Raw genomic sequence first — 7,968 nt, forward strand, 5'->3', positions numbered from 1 at the left:
GTTCTTTCACAATGTTGAAGATCTCTTTTCTGTTGAGCGCATTGTTATCCAGGCGGTCTTTGAAGGAGGCTGCCATGCCCAGTGTTAGAGGAGCAAAAGAGACCAGAAGAGTGTTGCGGCCTTTTCATCAAGTCACGGCAGAAATGCTTTCTGCCGCTCTTTGCCAATATCCCTGCCTTCTATCAGGGGATTTGGAGCAAGATATCAATTTGGACCAGAAATGGCTTGAAACTAGGTTTGAGGAGATAGCCCCTGGTAAGTCAGGTAATTCGGTGGGCAAACACATCTCGGCCCCCTGGTTCACTCCTCTTCTTGGCAGGATGCGTCAGGACTGCAAGAGGGCGGAAAGAGTCTGGAGGCGTCTGTATGATCCAGAAGACAAAACTAAATATAGGGAGTTAATTCGTCTCTACCATAAGCAAATTTTGGATGCAAAAAAATCTTATTTGGAACATAGAATTGACAAAGCAGATAGTAGGAGCAAAGAAATTTTTAGAATTGTACAAGAGTTTATTTCTCCTGCCTCGAGCTCTCCTAATCACTCTCACACGGAAGTTTGGATCAGCCCACTTAGTGAATTTTTTATTAATAAAATCAAGCTTATCCAAGACTCCTTCCCTAGAGCGGGCCTTAGTTCAGGTGCATGTCATCTAATTTCTATGCCTTCACCTTTGAAGGAGACAGGGCCTCTACTCTTGGACTTTCCGTCCATCTCTCATGCCTCTTCTCTCGACCTCCTAACTCGACTTAAATCAGGCTCACCGCTTGATCCATGTCCCGCTACCTGCCTGGGGAGAGTGGCGCCGGCAATTAACATCTTGCTCAATGCCTCCCTGACATCTGGAGAGGTGCCCTTGGCATGGAAGCACGCCCTGATTCTGCCACTGTTAAAAAAACCAACATCAGATCCCCTTGTTCACGCGAACTATAGACCAATTTCCCTCCTTCCCTCTCTGGCTAAGGTGATTGAGAAACACGTGCACCTCTCGATTTCCAGCTTTATTGAGAATAACAACTTGTTGCACTACTCTCAATCGGGTTTCCGAGCTAATTACAGCACGGAAACTGCCCTTTTAGAGATTACCGATGCCATTCGAGAGACTTTGGATGGAGGAGGGAAAGCCATCTTGGTCATGCTGGACTTGTCGGCGGCGTTTGACACCGTCCCCCACGTCGGTATCCTTTCAAGACTCTGGGAGATCGGTTTTCGGGGGACGGTGTGGAAATGGTTTAAGTCATTTCTCACCAACCACCGACAAGTGGTCTGGGCACCCCCGTTTTCCGCCGAAATGCCTCCGCTGGAGGTGGGGGTTTCTCAAGGGTCCATCTTGAGCCCCACCCTTTTTAATATCTATATGGCCCCTCTAGCGGAGGTAGCAGAATCTTTTGGTGCCCAGATCATATCCTATGCTGATGACACCCAGCTACTTTTTACGTGTAACAAGGGTGAAGATTTCGACAGCGGTCAGATCAGGGAATGTCTGGAAGCCGTGTTTGAATGGTTTCAGAGGCATAGTTTGAAATGCAACTCGGATAAGTCGGAGTTGCTCTTCTTCGGAAGTCCTCCGGACCCTGAGTGGAAGTCCTCGTGGCCGCGTGACATGTCACCGCCTGAGGACACCTCGCAAAAAGCCAAAAATCTGGGTGTTTTATGTGATGTTGATCTCTCTTTTAGACCCCAGGTTGTAGGGCTGATCGGAAAATGCTTCGGCATTTTAAAAATGCTGCGGAAGTTCCTTCATCTAATATCCCTCCAACATAAAAAAATCATAGTTCAGGCCTTGATAGGTTCGCGTCTTGATTACGCGAACGCCCTCTATCTAGGCCTCCCGAAATATCTTCTGGCTCGTTTACAGGTTGTGCAAAATTCGGCCGCTAGAGCCATCTTTGGACTGCCGCGAAGGGCTCGCGCGTCGGAGTTGCTTGAGAGACTTCATTGGCTTTCGATTGCCAAAAGAGTCACTTTTAAGATCTTGACTCTGGCCTTTAAAGCTCTCCACTAGACCGGCCCTAATTATCTCCGGAAGCGGATGGCTTTCTACGCTCCTAGGAGGTTCTTGAGGTCCGCAATGCAGGCCAAAGCAGCTGTTCCCAGCATAAAACGTGCTCCTACTGGAGGTCGTTCTTTCCGGTATCTGGCCCCGTGCTGTTGGAACAAGCTTCCTTTTGCTCTGAGAACTACTAACCTGCTTGCTTTTTCGAAAGGACTTGAAGACGTGGCTTTTCGCCCAGTAATTTCTCTGCTGCCATGTGGAGGGCACTGTGTTATGTATTTTCCTTCTATGTCTCTCTTTGCCAAAGCGCCGGGGCACTCCATGGAGTAGCCGTGCGCTATAAAAGAGCTTTTTATAACATAACATAACATTTGGCAGATCTGATGAGGTGATGGTGTCTGCGGATGGCGTTCTTGTGTGCTGCGTGGCTGTCCGATGTTTGTTCACGGAGCCAGGCCTTCTCTAGCTTTCGGCAGGTTTGTTTGGAGGCACAGAGGTCTTCAGTGAACTAGCTGGCTTTCTTGTTGGTGTGACTGTTGGAGGGTTTCTTGATCGGGGTGCAGGTGTTGGTGCAGTCATTGATCCACTGTCTGAGGTTGCGGGCAGCGGTGTCGGGTTGGCGAGTGGACACTAGGCGAGGGTGGTGGTTAGCTGGTCTTCAGTGACTTTGCTCCAGCAGCCGCGTGCATCTGTTGGGTGTGGTGGTGCTTGCTGGGTTTCTTGAAGGTGAAGTGGATGCAGCGATGATCGGTCCAGTGGAGTTTGGTGGTGTGGTTGAGGGAGACGTGAGGGCTTGCGGAGAAGATGGGGTAAAGAATGTAACCAGCGGAGTGGGTGGGTGTTGTGACGAGTTGTCGGAGTCCAAGGTTGGCTAAGTTATCGATCAGGGTGGTAGAGTTGGTGTTGTCGTTGTTCTCGAAGTGGAAGTTCAGGTCCCTGAGGAGGATGTAGTCCGTGGAGGCCGGGGGATCTGTAGATGAGGGTTCCGCTGAGGGTGGTGTTGGGGGTCTGTGTTGATCCGGAAGTGCTGGTGTTCGGCGGTGCTAAGGATGTTGGTCGAGACTCTGAGAGTGTTCCTGTGGACGATGGCGATTCCTCCTCCTGATCCATTGGTTTGGTACCTGTGGGTGATCTTGTAGCCTTCTGGGATGGCTATGGCTATGTTGGGTGCCGAGGCGGGGTTCAGCCAGGTCTCCGTCAGGAAGGCGACATCTGGGGAGGTTGAGTCGAGTAGGTCCTTGAGTTCAACGCGTGTTTGCAGGCGGAGCGGTTGTTGAGAAGGATGCATCTCAGGTGTTTGAGTTCTTTCCTGGTCGGCAGCATGGTGGGGCGGATGCTTGTGAAGCTGCAGTTGCGGCAGGTGAAAGCTCCGTGGGTGCGCTTTGGACGGCCAGGAAGCAGGTGTGTGATTGTCTGGTGTTGAGTGCGTGAAGGGTTCTGGCATCGTAGCGGTGTCGGGCATCATGTCGTTCGCGGGGTCCTGGTGCTGGGTGTTGTCCAGGCATGGACGGGCACAGAAGGGATTGCCCTAGGCATGCCTTCAACGCAGCCTCCATATGAGGGGATGTGGGACGGAGAAGCAGCTGGGAGGTGGGGCGGCAAATTGGATTGCAGGGGTCGGCCCGCAGGGACGCAGTGGTGGGAAAAACTAGCTGGGGCCGCGGGAGAACTGGGCACAGGAAGGAAAAACAAGTTTAGGGAAGAAAACAAGTACAGGCACAGAGGAATAAAAACAAGTCTGGGCAAGAAAGCAAGTTAGGCACAGAGGAATAAAAACAAGTCTGGGCAAGAAAGCAAGTATAGCCACAGGGGAATGCAAGCATTGGCCATGCCATTCGGTTTTGCCATATTAGTGTATAATGAAAATATGTCCTCGGTGTAGTGCAGAGTTGGACAAGCCCGACCCTGCTGCAGCCATTGGTAGAGGTGCTCGGGAACAGACATCAAAAAACGGTATTAATGTTGCATATTTTTGTCTTTATTCATAAGTTGCTAAGGAGATGCCATCATTTTTCCTGTTTCAACTGAGTATCACTCTTTCAAATCAATAAATTATGTGCAGTGATCCCTCCAAAAGTCCTAAAAAATGAAAGGCCAATAAAACCCAATAAATGTGGTCTGAGCTTTGAGTGGAGTGAAAAACCTGGGTGTCTCTCAAAGGGGCTCGCTTGCCTGGGAGGGCCGAAACAGACAATAATAAAGCTGAGAGGCAATGTGGGGTGGGGGATGATCCAGTTTAAAAACTTTACAATGTGCACCTCAAGAGTACAGACAACATTTGCAGGGAGGAAGAGAGTACAGGAGGCATTGAGCACTTAGTCTGCATCTTAACCCCTACAAAACGGTGTTGCTGGAGTGTGAGCATATAAATAGGTAAATAATTGCCTGTTCCCTACCTGATCCTGGTTCAAATCACATATACACACAGACAAACCCTAATTTACACTAATGAAGACAAACAATACCGCAACTCATCCGCGAGATCCCCATGCTGTGCTTATACTTGGTGGAACTGTGTGTCGATAGAAAAGGCACTAACCCACCAAAAAAGTAATGTTAAAAACTTTGTGAATGCCACAAAAGATAAAAAAAGTGTGCACGTGTAAAATACATAATTTGGCGAACCAGAGTAACAAAAAGAGAAACGCAGCTACTCTGCTTCTCAGCAGTATGTATTTTAAACCTGTACACTCTTGTTGAGGGATGTATTTTAAACGTGAGCCTACTTTCTTTTTAAGTATTTGCAGTACAATTCAATAGGTCACGGAATTTGTCAAGTTACAGCGATTGTTGTTATAAATAGCGCTGTATATAAATATATTCACAAATGGTGTACGTTTTACCAAAATTAGTTGGGTTGCTTCTGCATTCTGGTTTTGTATAATATTTGCTACGCCGGAACTAATTGCAGCAGCGCCCACCTCAAATTAAGCAGCAATGTATGCTTCCTTCCGGCAGTATAAGCAGTAATTGTCCCCCGCCCCCTCCTTCCCCCCTCCATAGACGTCCTGGCAGTGTTTCTTGGACAGGACCTGGCCTCTTGTGTTAGCAGAACACAATTTCCAGCACTTACAGGAAAATCCATGACTCTAACGAAAGCCTCCATGTGAGGGATTAGTGTTTCCGACGGAGTACAATAGTTGGCGTGTAGGGAGAGGGGGAGTTTGGCTGCTGTGCGGGGGGGGCTGTTGTACAGATGTACAGATTCACTTGAAGTGATTACTGCACCCTTCTCCCTTCATGAGATGCTGCCGCAAGCGGACTTAATGGAATCCTATGCAGACAAAAAGAAATTACACGTTTATTGCATCGAAACAGAGTCGACTATACAAGCATTGTGTTGTCAGGCGGGTGCAGTTTGTGCCGTCACTGCCTCCGGTCATCAATTAGGAACGCCACTGTTTTGTTGCACATGCGTACGATGCAAGGCATCATGCGCATGCAACACAAAGAGCGCGAATTACGCCACCAATCACAACGCAAACAAGCATTTACCCGAGCCCTATTGCATTTTAAATGGAAGAGCGGGCCCGAAAGAAGGAACGAACGGGAGGGGGTGAGGGGTGGTTGTGACACAAGAAGTTTCAGACTGCGGGAGGGAACGGGGAGAGAGAGGGAAACCAAACTTTTTTCTAAGTAAAGGGGCTGATAGCCTCTGAAGTACAAAAATGACGTCAGGGCAGTCAGGAGGCAAAAATGCGGAAAGACCAATCAAAATGCACATTTTTTCATAGTAGCCAATCAAAGTTATGCCCGGAATGTAGGCGGAGCTTGCCTCGGTATACTGGATACAGCATGTCTTGTCGAGACAGCGCATTTGCTGCATATGCGAAACCTAAATAACTAGTCTGGGCAAGAAAGCAAGTACAGGCAGAAGGGAATAAAAACAAGTCTGGGCAAGAAAGCAAGTACAGGCACAGGAGAATGAAAACAAGTCTGGGCAAGAAAGCAAGTACAGGCACAGGGGAATGAAAACAAGCCTGGACAAGGAAGCAAGTACAGGCACAGGGGAAAAATACAAGATTAGGCAAAAACAGTGCAGGCAGAGCCGTGCAACAGCGTGGGGAGGTGTGTATTGCCTATACAGTCTTCATCTTAGTGCCGCAGAAGACACGAAGGGAGACTGACTTTGCTCATCAATACCAAAAAAGTATGACTCGAGCAGAGCAGCAATATCATTCGTAGGAAGCAAACAAGCGTGTAGGACAGAGAACCAATAAAAGGATGGAGGTTGAAGGGAGGAACAGGACTGGTTAGTCCGACCGTACAATGTTAAGGCTTTGAAAAAAACACTTTGTAGAAACTAATACTAAAAGAATGAAGGAGCGCCCAAGTACAGCGGCAGATTCACCCTGCACGGGGCAGCATTTTTTGGTCCCACAGCGAGGGAGACTACAGCTCCCAGCAAGCACCTGGCTGCAGGTTGGACCGCGGCCTGGCCATTTCTGGCACAGGAGCGCCTAAGTAAAGCGGCGGACTCACTGTGCGGGATGCACCCGGGCCAAGGGCTGGCCCCTCGGGCCCGGAAGGGGCCGGGCCAGTGGCGTAGCAAGAGCTTCAGGCGCCTGGGGCTATCCCTCAGATTGCTGCACAAGGCAGGTAGCGGGGGACGGAGGGGGGTTGCTGGGGGAAAAGTACGTATTTGCTCTGGAGCCCAATGGAGTCAACCGTGTAGCTTGGCTCTATTGTGCCAAAAACCTCCAGATGATTATTGATATGACTTAAGAGAAATCCCACACTGCTTTTGTGTTCTAACATTCTTGGCATGCTTATTTTCACACAATATAATATAATTAGAGACAAAAGTAGCTTTTAACGGGGAGGGCAAATTATTTTTAAAGGCCAAGTGCCATCCCGGTCATAAAAAGAGGGCTAAAAAAGATAGACTTTCTTTTGTCAAGTGTAGGTGCTGATAATGATTGCAGAGTGCTTTCCTGTAAAAAACACCCACAATAATAAAGTACAGCTACTTTACGTCATAACATTGGACATACTTAATCATTCGATCCCAATTTCATGTATTTTAAGCCTTTTTCTCACCTCCACATGCAGTACCTTCCCCATTTCAACTAAAATGTTCTTGTATTTTTAACTTCTACACTCTCATTCATCTCTGTCTCTTTCGTTATCATGATCGCTCTCACATTTACTCGCTTCTCAGGTCTAACTCCCCCCTCCCAGTCATCAGCAATCACCTCGGCCTGATTGTACACACCTAAAATGGAAAGAGAATGCAAGGTAAACTCATCTGTGGGAAATGTGTTGCACTGCAAGAAAACTCAGTTAGTTGATTTGATCACTTCAGATGTGTAAGTCCGTAGCCAGAGGGTCATTGATTTGAATCCTTCTTGGCGCACTACGGGAATAGTGACATATTTATGGTGCTATGAGGGCACAGTCTGTGACAGTGAACACTGAGTATGTATGCAATTTAAATATTGTTTTACACTCAGTATAAAATAGACTGCACACAGCATAAGATAGTTTGTCGCCTGGAGGAGGCCAGTGACATGGTTGTTTCCAACCCTCATGTGAGGCGCAGTCATTAACGCACATGCAAAAAACACTGTTGCTGCATAATGTGTGTGTAATATAAAGTTCTCCTACCCCTCCATAGGGATGAGTAGCACTATAAAAGAAATTCAATAAATGTGAGAAAAGGGCCATGGAGAGATGCAGGGTTGTAGTGAGGACATTGGAGGCTCCCAAGAGAGATTGCTACACCACCTGCCACCAATGCTACAAACGGCCGGGCAGCCGAGTGACATTTTTTATCATTCAGAAGTGCAACACTGGAAATTAACGAATTAAGTTTATAGATGAAAAAGCTACACCAAATAATGAACTTTAATGACGAAACATTCAATGAACTTTAAAAAATAAAGTTACATGTGCTTCGAAGTCAAACTTAACATGCCCCCTCGGTGGACGTCGGCGTGGTGGCCATCCTGCCTCGGAGAGACACCGGTTCCCT

Source organism: Lissotriton vulgaris, chromosome 6, assembly GCF_964263255.1.
Source record: "Lissotriton vulgaris chromosome 6, aLisVul1.2, whole genome shotgun sequence".
Lineage (NCBI taxonomy): Eukaryota > Metazoa > Chordata > Amphibia > Caudata > Salamandridae > Lissotriton > Lissotriton vulgaris.